The 14,028-nt window shown below is 46.1% G+C and overlaps 1 non-coding gene across 1 annotated transcript; it reads left to right on the top strand.

The window, feature by feature from the left end:
• The first annotated feature begins 841 nt into the window (after positions 1–841).
• On the top strand, positions 842–980 carry LOC131913946 (small nucleolar RNA SNORA48). The gene has a single exon (XR_009380015.1). It is a non-coding gene; the product is annotated as a small nucleolar RNA SNORA48 (small nucleolar RNA).
• The last annotated feature ends 13,048 nt before the right edge of the window (positions 981–14,028 follow it).

Here is a 14,028-nt window from a genome sequence, read left to right as displayed (position 1 = left end):
CTTTCTCCTTCCTCAAAGGGCATCTCAGTTCCAAAGAAGTAGCCACACAACACAGGGTCTCGCTGTGTAGCTCGGGCTGCCTGACCATCAAATTGTGATCCTCCTGCTTCAGCCGGCTGGGTTCTGGGATTACAGATAGGTGCCATCATACCCAGATAATACTGGGATTTTGCTTGGTTGTGTGGTTGCTGGAGGATCAACTCGTGTTTTTCTGGGCCAGTGCTCCACCGCTGAGCCCCAGGCCCAGCCTTCTCAGAACTTTTTTTTTTTTTTTTTTTTTGGTTTTTCGAGACAGAGTTTCTCTGTGTAGCTTTGCGCCTTTCCTGGAACTCTCTTTGGAGACCAGGCTGGCCTCGAACTCACAGTTCTCAGAACTTTCATGCAAAGCACAACTGTGCAGAAAGCTGGCTCCGTGAGCAAACTGCTTGCCGTGCAAGCATGAGAACCAGAGCTCCTATCTCCAGAACCCCTGTAAAAATTTCCAGTGGGTGTAGTAGACTGCCTATAACCCCAGTGCCCAGGACGGGGAGACGGGGACCCTATTCCCCAGCAAGCTCCCTAGCTAGACTAACCCAATTGGTGAGCTCTGGATCCACGGGAGATTCCTGCCTCAGTATATGAGGTGGAGAGTGATCAAGGGAGATATCATCCTCTGGTGTTTACATGTGCACACTTACATGTGTCCCTGCACATACATGTGACCACACATATGTGAACATGCACACATACATATATGAACACACCACAAACTCAAACGAACACAAAAGAAAATCCATAAACAGTGGAAGAACTCTCAAATTTAAAAATTAAAACACACACACACACACACACACACACACACACACCTGGCAATGGGCAAAGAGACCCCTTGGTGGTGGTGGTCTTCTATTGGTCCGGGGCAGAGCAGATGGCAGTCCTTTGGTCTTCCTAGTTTGGTGCCTACTTTGTGACCAAAGCTGTTTCATGCCTAGGGCACATAAAATCCAGAAGAAGAAGAAGAAGAAGAAGAAGAAGAAGAAGAAGAAGAAGAAGAAGAAGAGGAGGAGGAGGAGGAGGAGGAGGAGGAGGAGGAGGAGGAGGAGGAGGAGGAGGAAGAGGAGGAGGAGGAGGAGGAAAGAGGAGGAGGAGGAGGAGAGAGGAAGGGAGATGAAGAGAAGAGAGGAGGGGAGTGAGAAGAGGAGTGGGGAGGGGAGGGGGAGGAGGAGGAAGATCATCCGCGCTGAGATACCAACAGACAAAAGCATTTGCACACAAATCTGATGGCCTGGGTTGGATCCCTGGATCCCACATGGTGAAAGGTGGAAGGAAAGAATGGATCATGAAATCCGCCCTCCAGCCACACGTGCTCCATGTGTGCGTGCATCCTCACACACCATACACACAATCATACATAATTATAGTCACCATAATAGTAGTAATAATTTAAAAAAAAATCACTTCCCAAAGGGAGGAGCAGGAAGCTAGCAAAAGACCGGACCAACGACTGTAACCCAGCAGGGTGAGCACCAGATTCTGCAGTTCTGAGTCTGGCGTCCAGGTCACATGGTGCCATCATACGCCCTCCAAGGGGGCTTCTGCAGCCCCTGCAGCTCTGCCACCTGCAGCCCATGTGACTGAGTCCTGCCAGGCTCCACGGCCTGTCTGCAGGTCTCCTCAGCCTGCATCTCACCTTCCCAGCATCTCCAGGACCATGGCCTCCCCATTATGACTTAGGGAGGAAATTGATATAGTTGATCAGATAACAGCGACTGAGCCCACGGGGAAAGGGAGTGGCTTGGCTGGAAGAGGAGAGATGTGTGTCTTTGAAGGATGCCATGGTGGCAATGAGCTAGAACCAGCCATCCTTCCAAACAGGAATGTGTCCTGAGGGCACACCTCGGTTTACTCGCTCCCTGTTATAAAATCGGCTGCAGGTGATTAGCAAATGAGTGTATTTGATAGGCAGCACAGAGAGGGTGGGAGTTTGTCTTTCTGTCCTGGGCATCTCAGTGAGGCCTGGGCTCTGGAAAGTGAACAGTAAAAACAACTAATAGAATGTAAAACTATGCGTGAAGCAGAAGTTGCTGTGCTGGTTGTCCATCCACACAGTTAAATCTGCTTTTTAAAAATTGTGCCTCAGTGGTTAAGAGCACTGGCTGCTCTTCCAAAGGTCAATTTCCAGAATATGGTGGTCCACAACCATCTGTAACTCCAGTTACAGGGGATCTGACGCCCTCTTCTTACACATAAAATAAAATAAATAAATCTAAAAAAAAAAAAAAAAAAAAAAAAAAAAAAAAAAAAAAAGTGTGACATTGACTTCTCTTGAGCGCCATCTGGTGGACAGATTTCTAATTCCCAATCGGACGGCCAACTGTGCTGACACATCAGTCTACAGTTTAGATTCCTCTCCCAGAGGACCAGGTTTGGTTTCAGTTCCCCGGCACTTTGCTCAGTTAGCACGTGATAGGCACCCAGAAATCCTGTTGAAAGAGTTAAACGCTAATGGGAGTGTGGAAGTCCAGTGTGGACTACTACAGGGGAGGGGTGGGGGAGCGGGTCGGGAGGGGAGGGGAGAAGCTGGGAAGCAGACTTCTAGGCTTTTCTGACTGCAGAGGCCAGTGCAATGCCTGGAACTGAGCAGGAAAACAAGTTCCAGGCTCAAAAGCCCCTAAAACCCCACACAAGTTCCGCAGAGGTCACTCAGGGAGCCTGAAAGGACACTCCAGTCAATGTCTCATAAAGGAATAGACACAGGCCCTCTCCCCAAATGGAAGGACTCGAGGCGACTTAGCTCTTTCATGCCACTTTAGCACAGGCCACCTTTTCCAAGCTCCCAGTCCACAGAGAGCAGACTCCAGAGCACCAGCAAGCAGTGTACCTTCTATTGGAGAGGCCCACTGAGAAGCCCAGTGCCTATCCGGAGACTTAGAAATAGAACTCTCAGCTGAGCAGAGTAGTGCAGGCCTGTAATCCCAGCATTTGGATGACAGAGGCAGAAGGGTTACCAAAAGTTCAAGGTCACCCTGGGCTACAGAGTAAGACTCTGTCTCAACAAATGAAAATAAGCTGGTGTTGGTGGCTCTCGTCTTTAATCTCAGCACTCAGGTGGATCTGTGTGAGTTCCAGGTCAGCCTGGTCTATATAGTGAATGCTAGTCTAGTCGGGGCCATATAATGAGATCTGTCCAAATTTAAAAAAAAAAAAAAAAAGGAAATAAAAAGAGAAGGAGAACAGAAAAGAAAAGGAAGAGAATGAGAAAAATAAGGGGTGACAAGATGGCTCAGTGGGTACTTGCTGTCAAGCCTAAGGGCCCAAGTTCGATCCTCAGGACCCACATGGTAGAGGGAGAGAGCCAACTCCTACAGGTTGTCCTCTGATCTCCAGATGTGCACTGTAAATAAATCTACTAAAAAATGGTAAGAGTTTTGTCTAGCATGCTGGAAGCCCCGGGTTTGACCCCCACCACCCATCTAGGTTCAGTCCCCAACATCTTAGAAACTGGGTGTGGTGGCACATGCCTGTACTCATAGGACTTAGGAGATGGAGGCTAAAAGTTCAGAAGTTCAAGGCCATCCTTGGCTACACAGCAGGACCAAAGCCAACCTAGAATACATGATACCTGATACCCATCTCAAAATAATAAATAAAAAAGAAGACTAGGAATATGGCTCTGTTGGTAAAGCACTTTAAAACATTAATTTGATCTAGAGCTTATATTTAAAAAAAAATAGCTGGGTATGCAGCTTGGACTACTAGAAATAGTGGAGAGGGTGCCTGAACTGAACTGGCTTACCCCAGTGATCAGACTGGTGACTACCCTGTCATCACAGAGCTTCTCTCCAATGACTGATGGAAGATGAAGAGACCCACAGCCAAACACCAGGCAGAGCCCCCAGGAGTCCAGTCAAAGAGAGAGAAGAGGGATTCTATGAGCAAGTGCATCAGGATCATGATGGGGAAACGTGCAGAGACGATTAAACCAAACTAGAGGGAACTCAGGAAAGGTGGATCAATGGCTGTGGAGCCTGCATGGGACTGGACTAGGTCTCTGCATGGTGAGACAGTTGTGTAGCTTGATCTGCTTGGGGGGACCCCTGGTGGTAGGATCAGAATCCATCCCTGGTGCATGAGCGGGCATTTTGGAGCCCACTACCTATGATGGGACACCTCTTGCAGCCTTGAGGCAGGGGGAGGGGCTTGGACTTGCCCCTACTGGATGTGCCTCCCCATGGGAGGCCTTGCCTTCTTGTGCGTGGAGTGGGTGGTGGGTTGGGAGGGGATGCTGGGGGGGGAGCAGGAGGAGGGAAGAGGGGGATCTTTGATTTGTATGTAAAATGAATGAAAATTTTTCTTAATAAAAAACCAAACAGCTGGGCGGTGGTGGCGCACGCCTTTAATCCTAGCACTCGGGAGGCAGAGGCAGGCGGATCTCTGTGAGTTCGAGGCCAGCCTGGTCTACAAAGCAAGTTCCAGGAAAGGCGCAAAGCTACACAGAGAAACCCTGTCTCAAAAAAAACAAAAAACAAACAAACAAACAAAAGTTAATGAATTTAAACCCTGGGGAAAAAAAGTTGTGTATGTTGGCATATACATGCAATCCAATACTGGCTTCCACATGGGTGCGTGTAGAAATGTACCATATGCCAGTGGGTACACACACACACACACACACACACACACACACGAAAAAAATATATCTTAATTATTTAACATTCTTTAATTTTGAAATGTTGGCTCCAATTACTTTTGAAACCCATGATAAAAAAAAACAAAACAAAACAAAAAACCAAAACCCTGTGTTCTTGGCCAAAAGTTAATGAGCCTTCACTGAGGACCTGTGATGTCTCCACATACACTGTGGCTCTGACCTTTGCCTACATGTACGCATGGCTAATTTTTAAATAAGGTCAATTGATAATTGTGGGTCAGTGAGGACCAGAGGGCAGTACAGTTCTTTCTTTGAAGTTCCAGCACAACCAACTTCTATTCAGAGAAAGACCAAGGCGTTTGTTCTCTGAAGGTAAATGATTTCTAGAACTCTAGAGTGTCCCCACCCCCAACCCCAAACAGCCCTTGCCTGTGCTTTGGCTCCCTGCTGCAGACCGCAGCGCCTGCTCTTCTGTGCACTTGAACCACCCAGGTCCCTGCGGTCTGAGAGTTTCACAACAGTGAAGCATTTCTTTTAATTGTGCAGTTTTTCGTTGTGCTGTTCCATTGATTCTAACCAAGTACTGTGTGCTGGAACTGAGGAATTCTTTAGCTAGTTGGGCTTTTAAAAAGGTTTGAGCTGGGCAGTGGTGGTGCCCACCTCTAATCCCAGTACTTGGGAGCCAGAGGCAGGCAGATCTCTGAGTTCGAGGCCAACCTGGTCTACAGAGTGAGTTCTAGGACAGCCAGAGCTACACAGAAATGCTGTCCTGAAAAAAAAAAAAATGAAAGATAAGTGTGATGTAGACATACAGACTTCAGTATATTACAAATGTGTAAACAAAACACAGATATTGGGGCTGGAGAGATAGCTCAGAGGTTAAGAGCACTGACTGCTCTTCCAGAGGTCCTGAGTTCAATTCCCAGCAACCACATGGTGGCTCACAACCATCTGTAATGAGATCTGGTGCCCTCTTCTGGCCTGCAGTCATATATGCTGTATACATAATAAATAAATAAATCTTTAAAAAAAAAAACAGATATTGCATATAGTGTGCCAGGGTCTACATTCAGTCTTAATATTCCTGTGCATCTCTCTCTCTCTCTCTCTCTCTCTCTCTCTCTCTCTCTCTCTTTCTCTCTCTCTCTTTCACACACACACACACACACACACACACACACACACACACACACAAACACACACACACAGAGTTTGATTCCTTAACTTAGCCTTGCTGAAAGTTATGGGAAATTTTCTAAAGCCATTGGTCACAAGCCCCTCAGAGAGTCCGAGGTTTATGAGCACAGCTCCTCCCAAAGCCTGTGCACAGGCCCGCATTACTTACTTTTCTTGATGCTGTGTCCAAATGCCTGACAAGAAGCAACCTAAGAAAGAAACCAAGAAGAGACGCAGTCCACCATAGCAGGGAAGCTATGGCAGAAGGAGTCTGGGGCAGCTGGGCATAGGGTGTCCACAGTTAGGAGGCAGAAAGAAACGAGTGCTCAGCTCACCTTTTCTCTTTAAAAAAGATTTAAGTTTTTAATTACGTGTGTGCATTGTGTCTGTCTGAGTTTGTATATGGGAGTGCAATTTCCCCCAGAAGCCAGAAAAGGCTGTAGGATCCCCTGGAGCTAGAGTTACTGGTGGTTGTGCAAGGTCCAATGTGAGCATTGGGAACTGAACTCAGATCCTCTGCAAGAGCGGTATCAGTTCTTACCTGATGAGCCATCTTGCCTTATTCTGACAGAGCCCCCACCACATGAGACTCTGTTCCCTATATTCAGGGCGAGTCTTCTGTCCTCAGTTAAGCCTCTCTGAAAACACTTTTATAAATCCACTCAGCGGTCCGTTTCCTAGGTCTTCTAATCCAGAGATGTTGACAATGAAAACTAACCATCACAGACCTCCTGGGCCTGCGGGGACCCCAGACCAAGGCCTCCCGAAGTGTAAATGATACACAAATGGGGGACTCAGACTCCGCAGGTCTCAGTGGATGTAGGGTGCAGAGTGCTCTTCCAGTACATCAGATGAGATGTGGAGGCTCCTGTATTCCTTTGGGGTGCACGGCTCTGTGTCATACATAGCTTCCCAACTTTAGAAACCACCTTCTCCAACACTAAGTTTCCAAAAGCTCTGCTGACATTTCAGAGTGCAGCTTCAGTCAGTGCAGACCCAGAAGTTTCGGGCTCAGCCCCAAAACACACCCTTTCAGATGCCAGTCACATGGCAATCCAGACTTCCCATCTACCCACTTTGAATCCAGCACCCACACCCTTCTTCACATTCAATAGTTCACTAGTATACCTCAGTGAATTCTGAAACAGCTTATTAACTGATTATATAGGATATAGGAACAGCCAGGTAAGAGGTACATAGAGCGAGCCATGGGACCAGGGGATGGGAACTGTACTGATTTTCGGTACCCTCTCTGGGCTTTGGGTATGCCACCTTCCAGCACCTCGTATCTCTCTATCAATGCTCAAGAGGGTCTTTGCATTTTGTTTGTTTGTCTCAGAGCGAGGTGCAGTGGTGCACATTTGTAATCCCACCACTACTTGGGAGGTGGAGGCAGGATTAACTTCAGGGCTACCAGAGACTACATAGTGAGACCTTGTCTGATAACAATAATAAGGTACATAGACCTGTAAATTCCATCCTCATCCCAGACCTGCGGTCCAGCTAGCCAATCTGATTTCTATTAAAACATCATGAAGCGTGCTCACCAAAAGCCTGGTTTTGTTTGTTTGAGACAAGATTTTGCTATGTATCCCAGGCTAGCCTCAAACTTGCTGAAATCCTCTTGCCTTGGTGCTGAGATGATGGGCATGAGCTTTTGCATCCCACTTATCAGAGCCCTTTGCCACTGTTTTTGTAACAGTGCAGCTGATTTCCTTGTGGCCCACAAGGCCCATATACAATGAGCTACTTAAGGATGCAGATCCTGCCGGGCAGTGGTGGCGCACACCTTTATTCCCAGCATTCAAGGGACAGAGGCTGGAGAATCTCTGAGTTCCAGGACAGACTGACTGGTCTACAATGCTGTCTCAAAAAAAAAAAAAAAAAAAAAAAAAACAACCAAAAACATCCTAAGCATATTACAGCTTCTACACCCACTCTTCAGACCTTCTGGAAGTGCCCCCCCCCCCCCCCCCCCCCGTCTTTAGTGTCTAGTTCAGTCTATCCTTTAGGAATGCCTGCCTGGTCAGTCCATGGAGCCTTCTGGGAATACTAGTCCCCAAAGATCTAGGCTTCCTTAGCCCAGGCTGGCCTCCAAGTGTGGCAATATTTTACACCAGAGTCCTGAGACCCAGGATGACTACAAGTGTAATCTGCCACACTAGTTCTTTCAGTTCTGTTGTGTTTAAAACCAGTGGTTTATTTTTAAAAGATGTATTTGCTGGTTATAGAATTTTAGGTTGGTGGATTTTTCCTCTCCATACTTCCACGTTTTACTCTGTTCTTTCTTAGTTTCCTTCTGTGTGTCATGATTTCTATTCCCCATCACAGCTACCTTTAAGGTTTTTTGCTTTCTTTTAATTTTTGAAAAATTGATACCTTGTCTATCAAATTGCCTTCTAAATAAATATGTTTATGCCCGTAGGCTAGTGCTGTTGTCTACAATGGGCATCAGTTAGTGCAGAAGCTTAAGACTGGTCAGAGGATGAGACTAGATGATGGTGGATGCTCAACTCTTAACAAAGATATCTATATCACCATCCAATGGTTAGAGAGCATTGCAGAAGAGGGTTGGAAAGAATGTAAGGGGGAGGAAGGACAGGGGTGTGGTGGAATGCTGCCCTCCTGGCACGGCATGGCCACTGCACTCTTGAATCCTCAGCAAGTGAATGTGGGGAGAGATTCACAAGGCTCCACCCACACGGAGGACTTACAGGAAGTTAACAATCAGTGGGGGGAGGGGCTCACAAGGCCCTGCCCTTCATTGAGGAGCTATTAGCAGCTAATGGTTGCTGGTGAGAAGGAGACATTTTCTTCAGTGTGTAGCTTCTGATAAGTTGCCCGTCACATTCATGTAAACAACCTAAATTGAACTCATTGGGTCACTTCCTGCAGAAGATGTGAAAGGAGAAAGGAGGCTGGTGTTTTTCGAATCTTGAATGGTCTTTAATAAAAAAAAAAAAAAAAAAAAAAAAGAGCCAGATATCAGGGTAAAAGCTGAAAGATCAGAGAAGCAGAACAGCCAGCCACTAGTTCTTACCTCTACGAAACCCTCAGCCTAAAGAGGGTGGGTTCCTGTTTCCTCACGCCTTATATACCTTTCTCTGCCCTGCCATATTACTTCCTGGATTAAAGGTGTGTGTGTGCTTCCCAAGCAAAGGCATGGGATCTCAAGTGCTGGAATTAAAGGCGTGTGCCACCACTGCCTGACCTCTATGTCAAATCTAGTGGCTGGCTCTGTCCTCTGATCCTCAGGCAACTTTATTAGGGTATGTAATATATCACCATAGGCTGGTTGTGAGGAGGAGAGTGGGAGAGGAGGCAGGAGAAGGCAGTGAGGATGAACAATATCAAAGTACATTGCATACATGAATGAAAATATAATAATAAAACCAATTACTGTGCATAATTAATATATGGTAATAAAAACTTCTGAGTCAGTATTCCTTGTACTGGTCAAGGTTGGCCTCAAGCTAGGAATGTATGCAAGGATGACCTTGAGCTCCTGGTCCTCCCAAGCAGGGGAATTTCAGGCAAGAGACATCATGCCTAGCGGAGCTTACTTTTCTCTCTTTATTCATCTATCTTTTTTGTTTGTTTGGTTTTTGTTTTGCTTTTCATTGAGGTAGAGTCTCACATTCTGTAGCCTAGGCTGGCCTCAAGGTCATGGTCCTCCTGCTTTAGCCTCCCAAGTGCAGGTATTACAGGTGTATAGCACCACACCACCTTAGTTGCTATAGTAGTCTTTGGCTAGCTTGTGCCTGGGCTGAGCTTCTATGGTTGATAACTTTCACCAAGCTTGGAAAGAGTGAGGGCAATTTTTACTTCAAGTATCTTTTCACTCACTCTATCCCTGCCTGCCTTTCAGAACTCCATCATGTTTTGTTTTGTTTTGTTTCTATGTGGGCCTCATTTTAGTTAATCTAGATAGTAGTTAATTTTCATATGTGTTCATGCTAGCTCATGTTACCCAGGCTAGGAATACAGATGATGGCCACCATATATTTCTTTTATTTTGTCTTCTATTATATCTAATCAGCTGTTCATTCTATGCAGAGTCTCTCTGTCTTAAACATTGCTCCTCTCTCTCTCTCTCTCTCTCTCTCTCTCTCTCTCTCTCTCTCTCACACACACACACACACACACACACACACACACACACACAATCTTGCTGTGTAGTTCAGGATAGTCTTCTCCCATAATCCTCCTTTCTCAGCTTCCTGAATTGCACTGAATAACATCTCCATTGTGGCAGCAGCCACAGGAACTTTTATAGTCACAGAGAAAAAGACATTCTAAATCAGTGCCTTTAGGAACTGTATCACGAAAGCCATACAGGATGCAAATACAATCGTATGCTATCTTGTTGTGTTCTTGGCTTCGGGGCTGGTGGTGACTAGAGGTCTGTCAGGCTTGATTGTGATGAGCATGAGTTTTATCGAATGGGTAAATGTTAGCTTAGATAGAGTGGATAGTAAACGGTTGTTAAAGGGCCTAAGACTTAACAGGCCGTCTTGCTGCAGTCACAGCTGTGGTCCAGCGGTCTGTAAGCTCTTCTAAGAAGAGCAACCCAAGCCTTTGCAACTGGTCGGGGATGGTCCACCTTACCCATCATCTTTGGCTTCCGTTAATCATTCCAGGAAGCAGGTGCTTGAGGAGCAAGGACGCCAGGGTGGGGAAGAGCGCTCCGAGTCTCATCCATCCACCTCACTTTAGGCTTGGGTGGCCGTTAGCGCTGGGGGCAGCAGGCAAGTGCTCCACCCTCAGCTCTACTGTTCTTGTTTTTGTTTTGTTGTTGTTTGTTTATTACATGTACAACCTCATCTGGGAGCACTGGCACTCACCATGTAGCTTTGGTGGGCCTCGGATTCTAGCAGCCTTCCTGCCTCAGCTTCCAGAGTGCTAGGATTGCGGCTGAGAGCCACGCCTCCAGTTCAGGCCCATTGTTCTTTGAATGTAACTGTGGTTAATGAGAAACGGCAGGGGAGCCCATTGTTCCCTTCTCCCTCCCTATCTTTTAAGCATGCTGTCGATCTCAGCTGCTCTCAGCTTCTGTCCATGATGTAATTCCTTCTTTTCATCCTTTCCTTGTTTCTGAGTAGGTGTTCCCCCTTTCCACCGTAGCGAATTCAAACAACAAACATATATTCACTACAGTTCTATAGTGCAGAAATCCAAAACCAGTCTCCCTGGAGGGAGGTCAAGGCGTCACCAGAGCTGGTCCTTCTTGAGGCTAGGAGGCAGGACTTTTCCTTGCCATTTTCTCTTTCTAGAAATCATCTGTTCTAGAAGACACCTTGGGTTGTGACCCCCTTCCTCAATCTTCCTTGAAAGGTGATCTATCTGCTCAGTTGTCAGAAGTATGTGAAGTCTCTTCCTGGGTACCACACTGGGCTGCCGGCATGCCATTCCTGAGGAAACTCCAATTCTTTGGGGTCCACATGTCTCAGTAATCTGTTAACCACAAAGGGGGCACAATGGTTTCTCTTTAGGATATCTTCCCTTCTGCCAAGGCGATTACAATTCTTCCTCTGTCCCCTTGTGGTTATATTGAGCCCACCCACACAACCCAGAATATTCTCCTTTCAAAATCCTCAAGATAATTTCATTTGCAAAAACTCTCTGGCATTGTACCACTGGGAACACTTGAATTTCATGATGCCTAGGCTGGCCTCAAACTCTCATATAGCTGAGGTGGGCCTTGGATTTCTGATCCTTCTGACTCCATCTCCAAGTTCTGGGATTCCAGGTGCTCGATCTTTTGTTAAATAATGTAACAAAGGCCCATACATAATGCAAACTACCTAGAAAGCTGTATTCTAAAGAAGTGTATTAGTCAGGGTTCTCTAGAGTCACAGAACTTACAAGATGAATTTATCTATCTATCTATCTATCTATCGAGAGAGAGAGAGAGAGAGAGAGAGAGAGAGAGAGAGAGAGAGAGAGAGAGAGAGAGAGAGAGAGAGACGGGGCGAGGAATTTATTGGAATGACTTATAGGCTCCACTCCAACAATGGCTAGTTATAAATGGAAAGTCCAAGAATCTAGAGGCTGTTCAGTCCCACAAGGCTGGGTGTCTCAGCTGGTCTGCTGGGATCTGGAAGAATGAATTGAATGCGGCGAGGGCAAGCAGGCAAAGAGCACACCCTTCATTCTTCAACAGTCCTTATACAGAAGGGGTGGCAAAGATTAAAGGTGTGCCTTTCAGCCTCAATGTCTGGACTAAAAGTGTGTGTCATCCAGCCTCAAGGTCTGAATTAAAGGCATGTGTTGTCCAGCCTCAAGATCCAGATCAATGGCGTGCTGTCTTTCTGCCTCAAGATCCTAGATCACAGGTGTGCCCTCCATTTCTGGAATATAGTTCATTCCAGATACAGTCAAGTTGACAACCAAGAATAGCCATCACAATCCACTCCTTGTCAATTTGACACACAATCATATATCTTTATGTAGTGATTGATTTCCAAATGAAAAAAAGAATAACCAGGTCATAATAACGCCTACACATAATATAGCTATCCCTCATACAACCACAAATGCGTTATAAATCTAGAATAGTTGTAATGTTCTTGGGAGAAATGCTTCTAGTATCTCAAACTTACATATGATAACCATTGATATTCTCTTAATTGACATTACAACATATGATAAGGTAATTGAAAGAAAACACAAATATCTGTACAAATACATTCTTAACAAAATACAACGGAAGCACTCATGTCTGTTATAATCCTCAGTTCTGCAGCTGGTCACCTGGCCTTAGATGGTATTTAGAACTACCTTCCTCTACTACCCATTCTATATTTCCTCAAACCTCTGCAACCACTTCAGCAGGCCTTGGCTCTTTTCCTGGAGCAGTGACCCACACCTTCATTCCTGACGGGTCTGTGCCCTTTGTCATGCTGCCTGGATTGGGCTGTTGTACTTTCCCTTTGACTTCAATCACAGGGCATGGTAGCACCAACATATGCCGCAAAGGGTCGCCTGCTCTCCAGACACGATCCTCCTTACCTCCGTTCTGGAGAAGCAATCCAATTTCCCCATGGCAATCTGGATCAATCACCCCTCCTAACACTGTTATTCCCTTCTTAACCTGTTGGTTTAAGGGCATTAGAGGTCCAAAGTGACCATGGAGAAGTCTGACCTTCCAGTTCAATGGAATGTTTGTTGTAGCTCCTGGAAAGAGCACTTCCCTGTCTGGAACCAAAACTTCTAGGCCAGCAGAAGTTAGGGTTGCAGGAACAGGAAGCAAAAACTTTCCTAGTGGGTCACTAGGGGATAGTGAATGGGACTGTTCCCTTTTCCACCCCTTGATTCCTGGACCTTGGATCCTGGTTGTGGGAGAAACCAACCATATTGGTCACTGATTCAAAGCATATACCGCCTTCTGGAGACCCCAGCCTCAGTCCTCCAGGCTGCTGCCACCTAATTGGTGATGTAACCGTGTCTTCAAAAGGCCATTCCATCTTTCTATCAGGCCAGCTGCTTCAGGATGGTGGGGATCATGGGAAAACCAGTGGATTCCATGATCGTGGGCCCACTGTCACACTTCCCTGGCTGTGAATCGAGTTCTGGTCAGAAGCAATACTGTGTGGAACACTATGTCGGTGGATCAGGCATTCTGTAAATCCACGGATGGTAGTTTGGCAGAGCATTACATGCAGGAAAGGCAAATCCATAACCAGAATATCTACTCCAATAAGGAAGAGATGTTGTCCTGTCCATGGAGGAAGTGGTCCAATGTAGTCAACCTGCCACCAGGTTGCTGGCTGGTCAGCCTGGGGAATGGTCCAATATTTGAACGGAAATGAGTGGAAATCCATGTTGTTGAGCCCATGCAAAATGACCATCTCTGCCAGGAAGCAACAAAAAAGACCAAAATACATTGTAAGGGAGCAGAAGGCTCCATGAGTGAAGATAACCAAGGGCACCAGTTACTGTTTCGACTTCCCTTCACAGGGCTCAAGAGAAAGAGGAGTTTGGCTATTAAGGATGTAATGAGGATGGTCCTCTGTAAAAACCTTGTGTAAATTACAACCCTTGAGAATTCTTACTTAGAAAGCCTCAGGGTTATAGATAAAGGGCCACTGTAAAGACACCTAAGTGTTATTCTCTGGAGAAACCTACAGCTCTATATTGGATATGTACTGATGTTTACTTTAATGGACTACAATTCTCCTAACACACACACACACACACACACACACACACACACACACCTG

This window comes from Peromyscus eremicus, chromosome 6, assembly GCF_949786415.1.
Source record: "Peromyscus eremicus chromosome 6, PerEre_H2_v1, whole genome shotgun sequence".
NCBI classification, from domain to species: Eukaryota; Metazoa; Chordata; class Mammalia; order Rodentia; family Cricetidae; genus Peromyscus; species Peromyscus eremicus.
This window is presented reverse-complemented; position numbering and strand designations above follow the sequence as displayed.